General features: G+C 39.7%; 6 non-coding genes across 6 annotated transcripts; all 6 read left to right on the top strand.

The window, feature by feature from the left end:
- The first annotated feature begins 14,244 nt into the window (after positions 1-14,244).
- Positions 14,245-14,408, top strand: LOC135007573 (U1 spliceosomal RNA). The gene has a single exon (XR_010207512.1). It is a non-coding gene; the product is annotated as a U1 spliceosomal RNA (small nuclear RNA).
- A 152-nt stretch (positions 14,409-14,560) lies between these two features.
- Positions 14,561-14,723, top strand: LOC135007584 (U1 spliceosomal RNA). The gene has a single exon (XR_010207521.1). It is a non-coding gene; the product is annotated as a U1 spliceosomal RNA (small nuclear RNA).
- A 674-nt stretch (positions 14,724-15,397) lies between these two features.
- On the top strand, positions 15,398-15,561 carry LOC135007586 (U1 spliceosomal RNA). Its single transcript, XR_010207523.1, has one exon. It is a non-coding gene; the product is annotated as a U1 spliceosomal RNA (small nuclear RNA).
- Positions 15,562-15,713: 152 nt separating this feature from the next.
- LOC135007583 (U1 spliceosomal RNA) lies at positions 15,714-15,876 on the top strand. Its single transcript, XR_010207520.1, has one exon. It is a non-coding gene; the product is annotated as a U1 spliceosomal RNA (small nuclear RNA).
- Positions 15,877-16,550: 674 nt separating this feature from the next.
- LOC135007566 (U1 spliceosomal RNA) lies at positions 16,551-16,714 on the top strand. Its single transcript, XR_010207505.1, has one exon. It is a non-coding gene; the product is annotated as a U1 spliceosomal RNA (small nuclear RNA).
- Positions 16,715-16,864: 150 nt separating this feature from the next.
- On the top strand, positions 16,865-17,028 carry LOC135007575 (U1 spliceosomal RNA). Its single transcript, XR_010207514.1, has one exon. It is a non-coding gene; the product is annotated as a U1 spliceosomal RNA (small nuclear RNA).
- The last annotated feature ends 4,100 nt before the right edge of the window (positions 17,029-21,128 follow it).

Raw genomic sequence — 21,128 nt, 5'->3', positions numbered from 1 at the left:
ATCTTCACCCTTAAATAAAGATTTTCTTAATTCCTTACCTGTGTGCTAATTAGATATCACCTTGTTTTCACATTAAACAGACTTCCACATGAGAAAGCAGCAAGGATGCAGTGGCGTTAATGTTTCCTGGTGTCAACCTGTATTATTTCAGTAGATATTGAAATGAGGATGCATCTTGCTGCCTTTCCAATGAAGCAAGTTTAATTTAGTAATAGGTGAAAAACCATCCCTACAAAGATGTTAATCAGATACTTGGCTTTGTGGACACTTTTCAGAGAACAAATTTGTTAGCATAAAAATAAAGCCAGAAAATGAAGAGCTGTTTAATCAGTCAATTTGATTTTTTTGCCAGCATATTTCTTTTTCTCTGCAACCCACTGCTAAATTGTGCTTCCTAGCTGTTTTTATAAAATCACTGAATCAAATCTAACTCTGATTACATCAGAGAAGGCCAGGTACCCTACACCATAACAGGGGTTTTCGAAATTTTGACTTGTCTACTTAAATATCACCAAAATCTGATCACAAGGTCAATTACGTCCCTGGGTGGGATTGAACCACCAACCTTTTGATTAATAGCTGAACACACTAACCGATTGCGCCACAGAGACACTTTGCAAAAAGTACATACTGACAAAGACTAATAAGCATTCATCTAGAACGTTTCCTAGAAAAACTTTAAAAAGTCAATAATCTGGAGAGTTTTTGTAAGATGTTTCTTCCAGCAACCAATGAAGAAACACATTGGTACTTTCGCATGATGAGTGAGTGCTTCAGGATCTCTTGCACTTACATGTGCAGCAGAGTACTGCACTGGAAGCATGCTGGGCCCATAACCCAGAGGTAGGCAGATTGAAACTATCCTTTGCTATATGCATTTTTTTTTGTTCATTAAAGTAATCCAAAACTGGGATTGATATTTTAGCTTTTATTTTTACTTAAAGTACAATAACTTTTACCATTTTAATTTTTTTTAATAGTATATTGACAGTATTGTTTTCTTTCAAAAATCCAATTAATTTTCTTTACCCGATTATTAAAATGGTAATTGACAAAAACAAACTACATTGTCACCAGAAGAGCAATACAAAATGTACAAGTGATATATTAAAATCATCTTTCCAGCTTGAATTTCAATGATGCATTGGGGCAACGATTTTGTGAGAAACATCTTCACCCTTAAATAAAGATTTTCTTAATTCCTTACCTGTGTGCTAATTAGATATCACCTTGTTTTCACATTAAACAGACTTCCACATGAGAAAGCAGCAAGGATGCAGTGGCGTTAATGTTTCCTGGTGTCAACCTGTATTATTTCAGTAGATATTGAAATGAGGATGCATCTTGCTGCCTTTCCAATGAAGCAAGTTTAATTTAGTAATAGGTGAAAAACCATCACTACAAATATGTTAATCAGATACTTGGCTTTGTGGACACTTTTCAGAGAACAAATTAGTTAGCATAAAAATAAAGCCAGAAAATGAAGAGCTGTTTAATCACTCAATTGGATTTTTCTGCCAGCATATTTCTTTTTCTCTGCAACCCACTGCTAAATTGTGCTTCCTAGCTGTTTTTATAAAATCACTGAATCAAATCTAACTCTGATTACATCAGAGAAGGCCAGGTACCCTACACCATAACAGGGGGTTTGAAATTTTGACTTGTCTACTTAAAGATCACCAAAATCTGATCACAAGGTCAATTAAGTCCCTGGGTGGGATTGAACCACCAACCTTTTGGTTAATAGCCTTACACACTAACTGATTGCGCCACAGCGACACTTTGCAAAACTATATACTGACAAAGGCTAATAAGCATTCATCTAGAACGATTCCTAGAAACATTTTAAAAAGTCAATAATGTGGAGAGTTTTTGTAAGATGTTTCTTCCATCAACCAATGAAGAAACACATTGGTACTTTCCCATGATGAGTGAGTGCTTCAGGATCTCTTGCACTTACATGTGCAGCAGAGTACTGTAATGGAAGCATGCTGGGTCCATAACCCAGAGGTAGGCAGATTGAAACTATCCTCTGCTATATGCATTTTTTTTGTTAATTAAAGTAATCCAAAACTGGGATTGATATTTTTGCTCTTTTATTTTTACTTAAAGTACAATAACTTTTACCATTTTAATTTGTTTTAATAGTATATTGACAGTATTGTTTTCTTTCAAAAATCCACTTAATTTTCTTTACCCTATTATTAAAATGGTAATTGACAAAAACAAACTACATTGTCACCAGAAGAGCAATACAAAATGTACAAGTGATATATTAAAATCATCTTTCCAGCTTGAATTTCAATGATGCATTGGGGCAACGATTTTGTGAGAAACATCTTCACCCTTAAATAAAGATTTTCTTAATTCCTTACCTGTGTGCTAATTAGATATCACCTTGTTTTCACATTAAACAGACTTCCACATGAGAAAGCAGCAAGGATGCAGTGGCGTTAATGTTTCCTGGTGTCAACCTGTATTATTTCAGTAGATATTGAAATGAGGATGCATCTTGCTGCCTTTCCAATGAAGCAAGTTTAATTTAGTAATAGGTGAAAAACCATCCCTACAAATATGTTAATCAGATACTTGGCTTTGTGGACACTTTTCAGAGAACAAATTAGTTAGCATAAAAATAAAGCCAGAAAATGAAGAGCTGTTTAATCACTCAATTGGATTTTTCTGCCAGCATTTTTCTTTTTCTCTGCAACCCACTGCTAAATTGTGCTTCCTAGCTGTTTTTATAAAATCACTGAATCAAATCTAACTCTGATTACATCAGAGAAGGCCAGGTACCCTACACCATAACAGGGGGTTTGAAATTTTGACTTGTCTACTTAAAGATCACCAAAATCTGATAACAAGGTCAATTAAGTCCCTGGGTGGGATTGAACCACCAACCTTTTGGTTAATAGCCTTACACACTAACTGATTGCGCCACTGCGACACTTTGCAAAAGTACATTCTGACAAAGGCTAATAAGCATTCATCTAGAACGATTCCTAGAAACATTTTAAAAAGTCAATAATGTGGAGAGTTTTTGTATGATGTTTCTTCCATCAACCAATGAAGAAACACATTGGTACTTTCCCATGATGAGTGAGTGCTTCAGGATCTCTTGCACTTACATGTGCAGCAGAGTACTGTAATGGAAGCATGCTGGGTCCATAACCCAGAGGTAGGCAGATTGAAACTATCCTCTGCTATATGCATTTTTTTTTTGTTAATTAAAGTAATCCAAAACTGGGATTGATATTTTTGCTCTTTTATTTTTACTTAAAGTACAATAACTTTTACCATTTTAATTTGTTTTAATAGTATATTGACAGTATTGTTTTCTTTCAAAAATCCAATTAATTTTCTTTACCCGATTATTAAAATGGTAATTGACAAAAGCAAACTACATTGTCACCAGAAGAGCAATACAAAATGTACAAGTGATATATTAAAATCATCTTTCCAGCTTGAATTTCAATGATGCATTGGGGCAACGATTTTGTGAGAAACATCTTCACCCTTAAATAAAGATTTTCTTAATTCCTTACCTGTGTGCTAATTAGATATCACCTTGTTTTCACATTAAACAGACTTCCACATGAGAAAGCAGCAAGGATGCAGTGGCGTTAATGTTTCCTGGTGTCAACCTGTATTATTTCAGTAGATATTGAAATGAGGATGCATCTTGCTGCCTTTCCAATGAAGCAAGTTTAATTTAGTAATAGGTGAAAAACCATCCCTACAAAGATGTTAATCAGATACTTGGCTTTGTGGACACTTTTCAGAGAACAAATTTGTTAGCATAAAAATAAAGCCAGAAAATGAAGAGCTGTTTAATCAGTCAATTTGATTTTTTTGCCAGCATATTTCTTTTTCTCTGCAACCCACTGCTAAATTGTGCTTCCTAGCTGTTTTTATAAAATCACTGAATCAAATCTAACTCTGATTACATCAGAGAAGGCCAGGTACCCTACACCATAACAGGGGTTTTCGAAATTTTGACTTGTCTACTTAAATATCACCAAAATCTGATCACAAGGTCAATTACGTCCCTGGGTGGGATTGAACCACCAACCTTTTGATTAATAGCTGAACACACTAACCGATTGCGCCACAGAGACACTTTGCAAAAAGTACATACTGACAAAGACTAATAAGCATTCATCTAGAACGTTTCCTAGAAAAACTTTAAAAAGTCAATAATCTGGAGAGTTTTTGTAAGATGTTTCTTCCAGCAACCAATGAAGAAACACATTGGTACTTTCGCATGATGAGTGAGTGCTTCAGGATCTCTTGCACTTACATGTGCAGCAGAGTACTGCACTGGAAGCATGCTGGGCCCATAACCCAGAGGTAGGCAGATTGAAACTATCCTTTGCTATATGCATTTTTTTTTGTTCATTAAAGTAATCCAAAACTGGGATTGATATTTTAGCTTTTATTTTTACTTAAAGTACAATAACTTTTACCATTTTAATTTTTTTTAATAGTATATTGACAGTATTGTTTTCTTTCAAAAATCCAATTAATTTTCTTTACCCGATTATTAAAATGGTAATTGACAAAAACAAACTACATTGTCACCAGAAGAGCAATACAAAATGTACAAGTGATATATTAAAATCATCTTTCCAGCTTGAATTTCAATGATGCATTGGGGCAACGATTTTGTGAGAAACATCTTCACCCTTAAATAAAGATTTTCTTAATTCCTTACCTGTGTGCTAATTAGATATCACCTTGTTTTCACATTAAACAGACTTCCACATGAGAAAGCAGCAAGGATGCAGTGGCGTTAATGTTTCCTGGTGTCAACCTGTATTATTTCAGTAGATATTGAAATGAGGATGCATCTTGCTGCCTTTCCAATGAAGCAAGTTTAATTTAGTAATAGGTGAAAAACCATCCCTACAAATATGTTAATCAGATACTTGGCTTTGTGGACACTTTTCAGAGAACAAATTAGTTAGCATAAAAATAAAGCCAGAAAATGAAGAGCTGTTTAATCACTCAATTGGATTTTTCTGCCAGCATATTTCTTTTTCTCTGCAACCCACTGCTAAATTGTGCTTCCTAGCTGTTTTTATAAAATCACTGAATCAAATCTAACTCTGATTACATCAGAGAAGGCCAGGTACCCTACACCATAACAGGGGGTTTGAAATTTTGACTTGTCTACTTAAAGATCACCAAAATCTGATAACAAGGTCAATTAAGTCCCTGGGTAGGATTGAACCACCAACCTTTTGGTTAATAGCCTTACACACTAACTGATTGCGCCACAGCGACACTTTGCAAAAGTACATACTTACAAAGGCTAATAAGCATTCATCTAGAACGATTCCTAGAAACATTTTAAAAAGTCAATAATGTGGAGAGTTTTTGTAAGATGTTTCTTCCATCAACCAATGAAGAAACACATTGGTACTTTCCCATGACGAGTGAGTGCTTCAGGATCTCTTGCACTTACATGTGCAGCAGAGTACTGTAATGGAAGCATGCTGGGTCCATAACCCAGAGGTAGGCAGATTGAAACTATCCTCTGCTATATGCATTTTGTTTTGTTAATTAAATTAATCCAAAACTGGGATTGATATTTTTGCTCTTTTATTTTTACTTAAAGTACAATAACTTTTACCATTTTAATTTGTTTTAATAGTATATTGACAGTATTGTTTTCTTTCAAAAATCCAATTAATTTTCTTTACCCGATTATTAAAATGGTAATTGACAAAAACAAACTACATTGTCACCAGAAGAGCAATACAAAATGTACAAGTGATATATTAAAATCATCTTTCCAGCTTGAATTTCAATGATGCATTGGGGCAACGATTTTGTGAGAAACATCTTCACCCTTAAATAAAGATTTTCTTAATTCCTTACCTGTGTGCTAATTAGATATCACCTTGTTTTCACATTAAACAGACTTCCACATGAGAAAACAGCAAAGATGCAGTGGCGTTAATGTTTCCTGGTGTCAACCTGTATTATTTCCGTAGATATTGAAATGAGGATGCATCTTGCTGCCTTTCCAATGAAGCAAGTTTAATTTAGTAATAGGTGAAAAAACATCCCTACAAAGATGTTAATCAGATACTTGGCTTTGTGGACACTTTTCAGAGAACAAATTTGTTATCATAAAAATAAACCCAGAAAATGAAGAGCTGTTTAATCACTCAATTGGATTTTTCTGCCAGCATTTTTCTTTTTCTCTGCAACCCACTGCTAAATTGTGCTTCCTAGCTGTTTTTTTTATAAAATCACTTAATCAAATCTAACTCTGATTACATCAGAGAAGGCCAGGTACCCTACACCATAAGAGGGGGTTTGCAATTTTGACTTGTCTACTTAAATATCACCAAAATCTGATTACAAGGTCAATTACGTCCCTGGGTGGGATTGAACCACCAACCTTTTGATTAATAGCTGAACACACTAACCGATTGCGCCACAGAGACACTTTGCAAAAAGTCCATACTGACAAAGATTAATAAGCATTCATCTAGAACGTTTCCTAGAAAAACTTTAAAAAGTCAATAATCTGGAGAGTTTTTGTAAGATGTTTCTTCCAGCAACCAATGAAGAAACACATTGGTACTTTCGCATGATGAGTGAGTGCTTCAGGATCTCTTGCACTTACATGTGCAGCAGAGTACTGCAATGGAAGCATGCTGGGCCCATAACCCAGAGGTAGGCAGATTGAAACTATCCTTTGCTATATGCATTTTTTTTTTGTTCATTAAAGTAATCCAAAACTGGGATTGATATTTTAGCTTTTATTTTTACTTAAAGTACAATAACTTTTACCATTTTAATTTGTTTTAGTGCAAAAGGCATATCAGCAGTCAGCACTAACTGGTGACATGCCATTTGTACAAGTAAGCCATGTGTGACTAATATATAAACATACTTTATTAAATAACACCTCAAACTATCATACCCTGGATTCAAACCTATAACCTGTTGAATTCTAATCAAACACCCTACCCATGGAGCTACTTGATCCTGCATCTTTTCTAACCTCCAAAAACAGATTCAGTTGCATTTTCCAGCGTGTTTTGTTTGCGCCTTTGCAAATGTCTTACATCGACAAACTTATTTAGTACTATTTTGCAAATAGGGTTACATTGTCGCAACATTGTGTTCCCTAATTGCTTGATTTTTTAAATGCAACAATTGATAAAGACACCTGATAATTGCTCTGTGGAGTCTTATTTTGTGTTTTGTGTTTAGTCTTTAGATCTGAATTTGAATGTACTTGTGAACTAACTTAATTTCCTACTTCTAAATTCATTCCTAAATTCACTACTTACATGAATCCTGTAGTTGGGCATTTTGGGACTTCGATTGTGGGCATTGTTTTGTGTCCAGACCAGCAGCAGGTGGTGTGCATTTGCTGGAAAGGCATCGAAGACCTCCGATATGCTGCATCTCCTGATGTGTGTCTCCCTCAAGTGGCTGTCAGCAAATGCCTGCTAGACACCCCATTCCAAGCTGATTGTGACATCATGGAACATGCATCATAGAACAGGCATGCTAAAACATGGGTCTTCAACCTGCGACCCTCCAGCTGCTGTGGAACTACACATCCCAGCATGCCCTGCCTCAGTTTTAGCATACCTTAATAGCAAAACTGTGGCAGGGCATGCTGGGATGTGTAGTTTCACAGCAGCTGGAGGGCCACAGGATGAAGACCCATGTGCTAGAGCCAAGCCGCAGGTACATTGAATGCTAGCAAGCTGAATATTTAAATCCTTTTTGTTCCACAGCATTCCAATGCGGAAGATTCCATGGAACCAGAGATCCTTCCATTGAGAAGGACATGCTGCCTGGATGACTACACTGTGCAAATTAAATCACGGAGCCAGTTGGCTTGTGGGTGGCTCTGGTGACTGGGTGGTTGGGTGGGTGGTGTGTCGGAAGTGGAGCGCATGCAAATGATTGTGTATCATCCAGCTAGTGAGAGAGAAAACTCATGCAGGAGTGTGCCTGCTTGTCAGTGGGTTATGCACCTTGCCAGACGTTAAATCTACATAGAGCAGCTGGAGGGGACAAGAGCAGGTTTGCAAAATATAGATAGAAGAGCATATATGCTGGCGCATTCTCCATGATTGTGTCAGCTTATGTTTTGGTGCACTGCACTTTCCTCCACTAAGTTTTAGCCATTTTTGTTAAGCTCAAGTGTAGTTGCTTCTCGGCCTTTTGGCTGTGATCTTGTATCGTGGTTGAAGGGTCTGCTGGAGGGAGGGATTGTTTTCTTCATTGGCGAAAGACCAAAGATATTCCAGGATGGAAGGCTTGGGAACACTATCTGTTTTTCAGTTGTGGAAGAGCACAGAGGTCGGATTGGACTACATTCTATAGTAAAGGATATCTTTCTATTTATTGACCCTCCCCTTATATGTGTCTGTGTTACAATAAAGCTTCGGTTTTGTGAATCCCTCACCCTCTTACACTCCACACCCATAGCCTTATTAACTGTTGTATTATTGTATAGTTTAAATGTATAGTGCAGTTCATGATTTATAGTGTAGGCTGGCCTGTGCTGTAGTTCTGGAACTGTACTATACCGTCAGCATTTGTATTGTGTTTTGGCTGTGCTGCAACACTGTACTTATGTGTGTAATGTTTATGTATGTTTTTTAATGTCAATAAAAACTGCTTTTTCAAGCCAATATCTGAAAACAATCAATGTTTATCTTTGATGGCAATAAAAGTGGTATGATATTTGATGCTTTTGAAAGGCAATATCTGATATGTCCCCTATCTGGGAACCATATATTAAATGGCTTTTCAGAAAAGGGAGATGGGAGAAGAGCTTTCAGTACTTGTAGGACCGATGCACATAAAGAAGCAAAAAAACATACATAAACATTACACACATAAGTACCGCGTTGCGGCAATGCCAAAACACAATAGAAATGCTGACGGTATAGTACAGTTCAAGAACTACAGCACAGGCCAGCCTACACTATAAATCATGAACTGCACTATACATTTAAACTGTACAATAATACAACAGTTAATAAGGCTATGGGTGTGGAGTGTAAGAGGGTGAGGGAATCACAAGCCCGAAGCTTTATTGAAAGACTGACACATATAAGGGGAGGATTAATAAATAGAAAGACATCCTTTACTATAGAATGTAGTCCAATCCGGTCTTTCAACTCTTCCACAATTGAAAAACGGATAGTGTTCCCAAGCCTTCCATCCTGGAATATCTTTGGTCTTTCGCCAATGAAGAAAGCAATCCCTCCCTCCAGCAGACCCTTCAACCACAATACAAGATCACAGCCAAAAGGCCGAGAAGCAACTACACTTGAGCTTAACAAAAATGGCTAAAACTTAGTGGAGGAAAGTGCAGTGCACCAAAACATAAGCTGACACAATCATGGAGAATGCGCCAGCATATATGCTCTTCTATCTATATTTTGCAAACCTGCTCTTGTCCCCTCCAGCTGCTCTATGTAGATTTAACGTCTGGCAAGGTGCATAACCCACTGACAAGCAGGCACACTCCTGCATGAGTTTTCACTCTCACTAGCTGGATGATACACAATCATTTGCATGTGCTCCACCTCCGACACACCACCCACCCAACCACCCAGTCACCAGAGCCACCCACAAACCAACTGGCTCCGTGATTTAATTTGCACAGTGTAGTCATCCAGGCAGCATGTCCTTCTCAATGGAAGGATCTCTGGTTCCATGGAATCTTCCGCATTGGAATGCTGCGGAACAAAAAGGATTTAAATATTCAGCTTGCTAGCATTCAATGTACCTGCGGCTTGGCTCTAGCACATGGGTCTTCATCCTGTGGCCCTCCAGCTGCTGTGAAACTACACATCCCAGCATGCCCTGCCACAGTTTTGCTATAAGGTATGCTAAAACTGAGGCAGGGCATGCTGGGATGTGTAGTTCCACAGCAGCTGGAGGGTCGCAGGTTGAAGACCCATGTTTTAGCATGCCTGTTCTATGATGCATGTTCCGTGATGTCACAATCAGCTTGGAATGGGGTGTCTAGCAGGCATTTGCTGACAGCCACTTGAGGGAGACACACATCAGGAGATGCAGCATATCGGAGGTCTTCGATGCCTTTCCAGCAAATGCACACCACCTGCTGCTGGTCTGGACACAAAACAATGCCCACAATCGAAGTCCCAAAATGCCCAACTACAGGATTCATGTAAGTAGTGAATTTAGGAATGAATTTAGAAGTAGGAAATTAAGTTAGTTCACAAGTACATTCAAATTCAGATCTAAAGTCTAGTTAGTCCACACGTCCTGGCAGTCGCCAGCATTTAAAAATGCCTTGATTAGAGGTACGGAATTAAATGTAGATAAGAAGTAGACACAAAATAAGACTCCGCAGAGCAGTTATCAGGTGTTTTTATCAATTGTTGCATTTAAAAAATCAAGCAATTAGGGAACACAATGTTGCAACAATGTAACCCTATTTGCAAAATAGTACTAAATAAGTTTGTCGATGTAAGACATTTGCAAAGGCGCATCCAAAACACGCTGGAAAATGCAACTGAATCTGTTTTTGGAGGCTAGAATAGGAAATGTGCATCGGTCCTACAAGTACTGAAAGCTCTTCTCCCATCTCCCTTTTCTGAAAAGCCATTTAATATATGGTTCCCAGATAGGGGACATATCAGATATTGCCTTTCAAAAGCAGCAAATATCATACCACTTCTATTGCCATCAAAGATAAACATTGATTGTTTTCAGATATTGGATTGAAAAAGCAGTCTTTATTGACATAAAGAAGCAAAAAAACATACATAAACATTACACACATAAGTACTGTGTTGCAGCACAGCCAAAACACAATACAAATGCTGTCGGTATAGTACAGTTCAAGAACTACAGCACAGGTCAGCCTACACTATAAATCATGAACTGCACTATACATTTAAACAATACAATAGTTAATAAGGCTATGGGTGTGGAGTGTAAGAGGGTGACGGAATCACAAGCCCAAAGCTTTATTGAAAGACAGACACATATAAAGGGAGGATTAATAAATACAAAGATACCCTTTACTATAGAATGTAGTCCAATCCGGTCTTTCAACTCTTCCACAACTGAAAAACGGATAGTGTTCCCAAGCCTTCCATCCTGGAATATCTTCAGTCTCTCGCCAATGAAGAAAACAATCCCTCCAGCAGACTCTTCAACCACAATACAATATCACAGCCAAAAGAGCGAGAAGCAACTACACTTGCGTTTAAACAAAATGGCTAAAACTTAGTGGAGGAAAGTGCAGTGCACCAAAACATAAGCTGACACAATCATGGAGAATGCGCCAGCATATATGCTCTTCTGTCTATATTTTCCAAACCTGCTCTTGTCCCCTCCAGTTGCTCCATGTAGATTTGACGTCTGGCAAGGTGCATAACTCACTGACAAGCAGGCACACTCCTACATGAGTTTTCTCTCTCACTAGCTGGATGATACACATTCATTTGCATGTGCTCCACCTCCGACACACCGCCCACCCAACCACCCAGTCACCAGAGCCACCCACAAGCCAACTGGCTCCGTGATTTAATTTGCACAGTGCAGTCATCCAGGCAGCATGTCCTTCTCAATGGAATAATCTCTGGTTCCATGGAATCTTCCGCATTGGAATGCTGCGGAACAAAAAGGATTTAAACATTCAGCTTGCTAGCATTCAATGTACCTGCGGTTTGGTTCTAGCACATGGGTCTTCATCCTGTGGCCCTCCAGCTGCTGTGAAACTACACATCCCAGCATGCCCTGCCACAGTTTTGCTTTTAAGGTATGCTAAAACTGAGGCAGGGCATGCTGGGATATGTAGTTCCACAGCAGCTGGAGGGTCGCAGGTTGAAGACCCATGTTCTAGCATGCCTGTTCTATGATGCATGTTCCGTGATGTCACAATCAGCTTGGAATGGGGTGTCTAGCATGCATTTGCTGACAGCCACTTGAGGCAGACACACATCAGGGGATGCAGCATATCGGAGGTCTTCGATGCCTTTCCAGCAAATGCACACCACCAGCTGCTGGTCTGGACACAAAACAATGCCCACAATTGAAGGCTCAAAATGCCCAACTACAGGATTAATGTAAGTAGTGAATTTAGGAATGAATTTAGAAGTAGGAAATTAAGTTAGTTCACAAGTACATTCAAATTCAGATCTAAAGACTAGGTAGGCCTCACGTCCTGGCAGCACCCAGCATTTAAAAATGCCTTGATTATAGGTAGGGAATTAAATGTAGATAAGAAGTAGACACAAAAGAAGACTCCACAGAGCAATTATCAGGTGTCTTTATCAATTTTTGCATTTAAAAAATCAAGCAATTAGGGAACACAATGTTGCGACAATGTAACCCTATTTGCAAAATAGTACTAAATAAGTTTGTCGATGTAAGACATTTGCAAAGGCGCAAACAAAACACGCTGGAAAATGCAACTGAATCTGTTTTTGGAGGTTAGAATAGATGCAGGATCAAGTAGCTCAATGGGTAGGGTGTTTGATTAGAATTTAACAGGTTTTAGGTTTGAATCCTGGGTATGATAGTTTGAGGTGTTATTTAATAAAGTATGTTTATATATTAGTCACACATGGCTTACTTGTACAAATGGCATGTCACCAGTTAGTGCTGACTGCTGATATGCCATTTACACAAACATGCCATGTGTGACTGTATATGCATTTAAGGAGGGCACCCCTGCAATACCACAAACCATTGAGTGTCAAGTATACTAGATATATCTTCATATCTCATGTGCTTTCTCTGAGACCAATCTTGTTATGCCCCTTCCCCACAAGGCATGCGCCTTTTGTCCATATTGCAAAAATGGGGGGGAGGGCATATAATTCTCTGTCACAGGGCACCAAAAAGTCTAGTTATGGCTCTGGTATGCATTATGTAATCTGGCAGACCATCTCTCCAACACTGGCTGGTTGGAATAGAAATCCGGTTATCTATGTGAGCAAATGACCATCAACGATTTACTCTCAAACACTAAAAAATGGACAAAAATGGTCCCCTAAACAAATTGGTTAAATTTTGGGTTTAACCAATTTGTGTAATGACCATTTTTGACCACTTTTCTAGTGTTTGGGAGCAAATGGTTAATTGACATTTGCTCCTATACATTACCAGATTTTCATTCCAACCATCCAGACTGGATAGATAGCCTGACAGATAATTGTGTAGTGTACGCCCAGGATAACTGTTAGTCATGCTTTATTTTATGGCGGCACATAAATGGGTGGACAGATCCAGGGCAAGCACTGCCCACTCATGCATAGTTGTCAACTGATGTGAAGTTCCAGGGGGCAATCTCAGTTATAAAGGGAAGTATCTGGAAATTGTCCCTAGTTAAAAAAAAAAAAAAAAATTTGATCAACTCCATTTATTTAGTATGATATCCCAGGTGATAGGATGCCGGCAGTCAGAACAACATACTTTATTAAATAACACATCTCAAACTACCATACCCAGGATTCAAACCTATAACCTGTTGAATTCTAATCAAACACCCTACCTATTGAGCTATTTGATCCTGCATAAAAATTGTGAACATTATATGAAGCTATTGGTACTTTGCAAAAAAAAAGAATCAGCATTACAACGCAGCAGATCCATGCAGTTTGCAGCCACACACTACATGTATCTGCTCAGCCACAATGCTGATTATTTCTTCACAAAGTACAAGGTGAGCTCCAAACAGAATTCTCTAGCTTAGAATTATACCTTTCTTTGCCAAACCTAGAAGTCGGGCCCCCCACCCTGGGATCCCCCAGAGGGAGGCCTGCACCGTCATGCGGCAGGCTTGTCCGTTTTGGAAGCAGGCTGATGGGCAGCCCAGGATTGCTTCAGTCTGGGCTTGGCAGGTCTGGAAACATGAGCTTGCTTTGGGTATGCCTGACCTTGGGTACGCTTTACCTGGAGGATGAAAGGGCCAAGAAAAGTACTTTTAGCCTTCTGCGTGGTAGGAGTCATACTAGGTAGGCAAGCTGTTTTAGCAGTAGCCAGATCAGCTACAATCTTATTGAGGTCTTCTCCAAAAGGAGATTCAACTGAGGCAGCACAAGGGAACTCTCATCTGGGGACAACAACTGCAGGGAGAACACATATTTTCAGATGAACATGGTAGGGCAGAAGGCTGCCTAATACTGAAGCACCCCCAAACAACAAATCAAATGCAACTTACTTGACAGAGATGTGCCTGAGCAACGGCCCTCCCCAGCCCTATCCCAAATCATACTTATTTTGCATAGGAGATACCATGGTCATGAAGATTGTTCTCCCAGGGTTAGGTTCATTCATTGCATTCTGGGTATGCTGACCCCTGTGATTTCCCCAAATGTGGGAAACTCGACTGCATTATTTGTGGTAGTGGGGGACTGTATTTGTGCTTTCCTCTGGTCAGCTCTGGTAAAATTCAGATTTCTTTGTCTCAGATCTTCCTCTAGCCTTGTTCTTCTTTCGAGAGTTCCCTTGTGCTGCCTCAGTTGGATCTCCTTCACTTGACAGGGGGGTGCCCGAGCAGCGACCCTCCCCAGCTCTAGCCCAACTCCTACTTACCTGCCAGGTGAGATACTATGATCATGAAGTTGCTTCTCCCAGGGCAAGGCTCACCCATTGCACTCTGGGTGTGCTGCCCCTGCGATTTCCCCAAATGTGGGAAACTTGACTGCATAATTTGAGTTTTCCCTGGTCGGCTCTCATGTAATTCAGATCTCTTTGTCTCAGGTCTCTCTCCAGCCTAGTTTGCTGTCTGGTTCCACTTCTTTTTTCTTGAGCCCCTCCCTTCTATACCCTTGTGCACTATCCTGACTTCTCCTCCCGTCTGCTTACTTTGTGCCTCCCAATGCACAATGCAAACTACGGGTAGTGCTGCAGGGCCCACACCCTTTTACTTGCTTTACAGAGCAGCTCTGGAGCTGTTACAGTGCCCAGCTGCTGCAAGAAATCAGCTTGAATGCTTCAGGGGCTGGGGAATGGCCAACATGAGCCCCACACCGAAGGAGGGTGGGGGTGCTTAATGCGAACTAGGGGTCATCCAAGCACCACAAAAGGCCTCCATGCCCTGCACGCTCCTTTTCTCTTTTCATATGCAGACAAGGGTTGAAGCCAACTTTGACCCACTGCTTGGATGACATCACCATATTCAAATCCATCTGCTGCAGGCCATCCCCCAGGAATGCTTGCACTAGTTGTTGCATTTGGTTTGTTGTTTGGGGGTGCTTCAGTATTAGGCAGCCTTCTGCCACCCCATGTTCATCTGAAAATATGTGTTCTCCCTGCAGTTGTTGTCCCCAGATGAGAGTTCCCTTGTGCTGCCTCAGTTGAATCTCCTTTACTTGACAGAGATGTGCCTGAGCAGCGGCCCTCCCCAGCCCTATCCCAAATCATACTTATTTTGCATAGGAGATACTATTGTCATGAAGATTGTTTTCCCAGGGTGAGGTTCATTCATTGCATTCTGGGTATGCTGACCCCTGTGATTTCCCCAAATGTGGGAAACTCGACTGCATTATTTGTGGTAGTGGGGGACTGTATTTGTGCTTTCCTCTGGTCAGCTCTGGTAAAATTCAGATTTCTTTGTCTCAGATCTTCCTCTAGCCTTGTTCTTCTTTCGAGAGTTCCCTTGTGCTGCCTCAGTTGGATCTCCTTCACTTGACAGGGGGGTGCCCGAGCAGCGACCCTCCCCAGCTCTAGCCCAACTCCTACTTACCTGCCAGGTGAGATACTATGATCATGAAGTTGCTTCTCCCAGGGCAAGGCTCACCCATTGCACTCTGGGTGTGCTGCCCCTGCGATTTCCCCAAATGTGGGAAACTTGACTGCATAATTTGAGTTTTCCCTGGTCGGCTCTCATGTAATTCAGATCTCTTTGTCTCAGGTCTCTCTCCAGCCTAGTTTGCTGTCTGGTTCCACTTCTTTTTTCTTGAGCCCCTCCCTTCTATACCCTTGTGCACTATCCTGACTTCTCCTCCCGTCTGCTTACTTTGTGCCTCCCAATGCACAATGCAAACTACGGGTAGTGCTGCAGGGCCCACACCCTTTTACTTGCTTTACAGAGCAGCTCTGGAGCTGTTACAGTGCCCAGCTGCTGCAAGAAATCAGCTTGAATGCTTCAGGGGCTGGGGAATGGCCAACATGAGCCCCACACCGAAGGAGGGTGGGGGTGCTTAATGCGAACTAGGGGTCATCCAAGCACCACAAAAGGCCTCCATGCCCTGCACGCTCCTTTTCTCTTTTCATATGCAGACAAGGGTTGAAGCCAACTTTGACCCACTGCTTGGATGACATCACCATATTCAAATCCATCTGCTGCAGGCCATCCCCCAGGAATGCTTGCACTAGTTGTTGCATTTGGTTTGTTGTTTGGGGGTGCTTCAGTATTAGGCAGCCTTCTGCCACCCCATGTTCATCTGAAAATATGTGTTCTCCCTGCAGTTGTTGTCCCCAGATGAGAGTTCCCTTGTGCTGCCTCAGTTGAATCTCCTTTACTTGACAGAGATGTGCCTGAGCAGCGGCCCTCCCCAGCCCTATCCCAAATCATACTTATTTTGCATAGGAGATACTATTGTCATGAAGATTGTTTTCCCAGGGTGAGGTTCATTCATTGCATTCTGTGTATGCTGACCCCTGTGATTTCCCCAAATGTGGGAAACTCGACTGCATTATTTGTGGTAGTGGTGGACTGTGTTTGTGCTTTCCTCTGGTCAGCTCTGGTAAAGTCAGATTTCTTTGTCTCAGATCTTCCTCTAGCCTTGTTCTTCTTTTGAGAGTTCCCTTGTGCTGCCTCAGTTGGATCTCCTTCACTTGAAAGGTAGTGCCCGAGCAGCGACCCTCCCCAGCTCTAGCCCAACTCCTACTAACCTGCCAGGTGAGATACTATGATCATGAAGGTGCTTCTCCCAGGGCAAGGCTCACCCATTGCACTCTGGGTGTGCTGCCCCTTGCGATTTCCCCAAATGTGGGAAACTTGACTGCATAATTTGTGTTTCCCCTGGACGGCTCTCGTATAATTCAGATCTCTTTGTCTCAGGTCTCTCTCCAGCCTAGTATGCTGTCTGTTTCCACTTCTCTTTTCTTGAGCCCCTCCCTTCTATAACCTTGTGCACTATCCTGACTTCTCCTCCCGTCTGCTTACTTTGTGCCTTCCAATGCACAATGCAAACTACAGGTAGTGCTGCAGGGCCCACACCCTTTTACTTGCCTTACAGAGCAGCTCTGGAGCTGTTACAGTACCCAGCTGCTGCAAGAAATCAGCTTGAATGCTTCAGGGGCTGGGGCATGGCCAACATGAGCCCCACACCGAAGGAGGGTGGGGGTGTTTAATGCGAACTAGGGGTCATCCAAGCGTCGCAAAAGGCCGCCATGCCCTGCATATCCCTTTTCTCTTTTCATAAGCAGACGAGGGTTGAAGCAAACTTTGACCCACTGCTTGGATGACATCACTTGCTGCCTTTCCAATGAAGCAAGTTTAATTTAGTAATAGGTGAAAAACCATCCCTACAAAGGTGTTAATCAGATACTTGGCTTTGTGGACACTTTTCAGAGAACAAATTAGTTAGCATAAAAATAAAGCCAGAAAATGAAGAGCTGTTTAATCACTCAATTGGATTTTTCTGCAAGCGTATTTCTTTTTCTCTGCAACCCACTGCTAAGTTGTGCTTCCTAGCTGTTCTTTTATAAAATCACTTAATCAAATCTAACTCTGATTACATCAGAGAAGGCCAGGTACCCTACACCATAAGAGGGGGTTTGAAATTTTGACTTGTCTACTTAAAGATCACCAAAATCTGATGACAAGGTCAATAACATCCCTGGGTGGTATTGAACCACCAACCCTTTGGTTAATAACCAAACACACTAACCGATTGCACCACCGAGACACTTTGCAAAAGTACATACTGACAAAGGTTAATAAGCATTCATCTAGAACGTTTCCTAGAAAACTTTAAAAAGTCAATAATCTGGAGAGTTTTTGTAAAATGTTTCTTCCATCAACCAATGAAGAAACGCATTGGTACTTTCCCATGATGAGTGAGTGCTTCAGGATCTCTTGCACTTACATGTGCAGCAGAGTACTGCAATGGAAGCATGCTGGGCCCCTTAACCCAGAGGTAGGCAGATTGAAACTATCCTCTGCTATATGCATTTTTTTTTTGTTAATTAAAGTAATCCAAAACTGGGATTGATATTTTTGCTCTTTTATTTTTACTTAAAGTACAATAACTTTTACCATTTTAATTTGTTTTAATAGTATATTGACAGTATTGTTTTCTTTCAAAAATCCACTTAATTTTCTTTACCCTATTATTAAAATGGTAATTGACAAAAACAAACTACATTGTCACCAGAAGAGCAATACAAAATGTACAAGTGATATATTAAAATCATCTTTCCAGCTTGAATTTCAATGATGCATTGGGGCAACGATTTTGTGAGAAACATCTTCACCCTTAAATAAAGATTTTCTTAATTCCTTACCTGTGTGCTAATTAGATATCACCTTGTTTTCACATTAAACAGACTTCCACATGAGAAAGCAGCAAGGATGCAGTGGCGTTAATGTTTCCTGGTGTCAACCTGTATTATTTCAGTAGATATTGAAATGAGGATGCATCTTGCTGCCTTTCCAATGAAGCAAGTTTAATTTAGTAATAGGTGAAAAACCATCCCTACAAAGATGTTAATCAGATACTTGGCTTTGTGGACACTTTTCAGAGAACAAATTTGTTAGCATAAAAATAAAGCCAGAAAATGAAGAGCTGTTTAATCACTCAATTTGATTTTTTTGCCAGCATATTTCTTTTTCTCTGCAAACCACTGCTAAATTGTGCTTCCTAGCTGTTTTTATAAAATCACTGAATCAAATCTAACTCTGATTACATCAGAGAAGGCCAGGTACCCTACACCATAACAGGGGTTTTTGAAATTTTGACTTGTCTACTTAAAGATCACCAAAATCTGATAACAAGGTCAATTACATCCCTGGGTGGGATTGAACCACCAACCTTTTGGTTAATAGCTGTACACACTAACTGATTGCGCCACAGCGACACTTTGCAAAAGTACATACTGACAAAGGCTAATAAGCATTCATCTAGAACGTTTCCTAGAAAAACTTTAAATAGTCAATAATCTGGAGAGTTTTTGTAAGATGTTTCTTCCATCAACCAATGAAGAAACACATTGGTACTTTCCCATGATGAGTGAGTGCTTCAGGATCTCTTGCAATTACATGTGCAGCAGAGTACTGTAATGGAAGCATGCTGGGTCCATAGCCCAGAGGTAGGCAGATTGAAACTATCCTCTGCTATATGCGTTTTTTTTTTGTTAATTAAAGTAATCCAAAACTGGGATTGATATTTTTGCTCTTTTATTTTTACTTAAAGTACAATAACTTTTACCATTTTCATTTGTTTTAATAGTATATTGACAGTATTGTTTTCTTTCAAAAATCCACTTAATTTTCTTTACCCGATTATTAAAATGGTAATTGACAAAAACAAACTACATTGTCACCAGAAGAGCAATACAAAATGTACAAGTGATATATTAAAATCATCTTTCCAGCTTGAATTTCAATGATGCATTGGGGCAACGATTTTGTGAGAAACATCTTCACCCTTAAATAAAGATTTTCTTAATTCCTTACCTGTGTGCTAATTAGATATCACCTTGTTTTCACATTAAACAGACTTCCACATGAGAAAGCACAAAGGATGCAGTGGCGTTAATGTTTCCTGGTGTCAACCTGTATTATTTCAGTAGATATTGAAATGAGGATGCATCTTGCTGCCTTTCCAATGAAGCAAGTTTAATTTAGTAATAGGTTAAAAACCATCCCTACAAATGTGTTAATCAGAAACTTGGCTTTGTGGACACTTTTCAGAGAACAAATTTGTTAGCATAAAAATAAAGCCAGAAAATGAAAAGCTGTTTAATCACTCAATTGGATTTTTTTGCCAGCATATTTCTTTTTCTCTGCAACCCACTGCTAAATTGTGCTTCCTAGCTGTTTTTATAAAATCACTGAATCAAATCTAACTCTGATTACATCAGAGAAGGCCAGGTACCCTACACCATAAGAGGGGGTTTGAAATTTTCACTTGTCTACATAAAGATCACCAAAATCTGATAACAAGGTCAATTACGTCCCTGGGTGGGATTGAACCACCAACCTTTTGGTTAATAGCCTTACACAGTAACTGATTGCGCCACAGCAACACTTTGTAAAAGTCCATACTGACAAAGGCTAATAAGCATTCATCTAGAACGATTCCTAGAAACATTTTAAAAAGTCAATAATGTGGAGAGTTTTTGTAAGATGTTTCTTCCATCAACCAATGAAGAAACACATTGGTACTTTCCCATGATGAGTGAGTGCTTCAGGATCTCTTGCACTTACATGTGCAGCAGAGTACTGTAATGGAAGCATGCTGGGTCCATAACCCAGAGGTAGGCAGATTGAAACTATCCTTTGCTATATGCATTTTTTTTTTGTTCATTAAAGTAATCCAAAACTGGGATTGATATTTTAGCTTTTATTTTTACTTAAAGTACAATAACTTTTACCATTTTAATTTGTTTTAGTGCAAATGGCATATCAGCAGTCAGCACTAACTGGTGACATGCCATTTGTACAAGTAAGCCATGTGTGACTAATATATAAACATGCTTTATTAAATAACACCTCAAACTATCATACCCAGGATTCAAACCTATAACCTGTTGAATTCTAATCAAACACCCTACCCATGGAGCTACTTGATCCTGCATCTTTTCTAACCTCCAAAAACAGATTCAGTTGCATTTTCCAGCGTGTTTTGTTTGCGCCTTTGCAAATGTCTTACATCGACAAACTTATTTAGTACTATTTTGCAAATAGGGTTACATTGTCGCAACATTGTGCTCCCTAATTGCTTGATTTTTTAAATGCAACAATTAATAAAGACACCTGATAATTGCTCTGTGGAGTCTTATTTTGTGTTTTGTGTTTAGTCTTTAGATCTGAATTTGAATGTACTTGTGAACTAACTTAATTTCCTACTTCTAAATTCATTCCTAAATTCACTACTTACATGAATCCTGTAGTTGGGCATTTTGGGACTTCGATTGTGGGC

The sequence above is a fragment of the Pseudophryne corroboree genome, unplaced genomic scaffold, assembly GCF_028390025.1.
Source record: "Pseudophryne corroboree isolate aPseCor3 unplaced genomic scaffold, aPseCor3.hap2 scaffold_2190, whole genome shotgun sequence".
Classification (NCBI taxonomy): Eukaryota; Metazoa; Chordata; class Amphibia; order Anura; family Myobatrachidae; genus Pseudophryne; species Pseudophryne corroboree.
The sequence above is the reverse complement of the archived record's forward strand: the minus strand, read 5'-3'. Positions and strand labels throughout refer to the sequence as shown.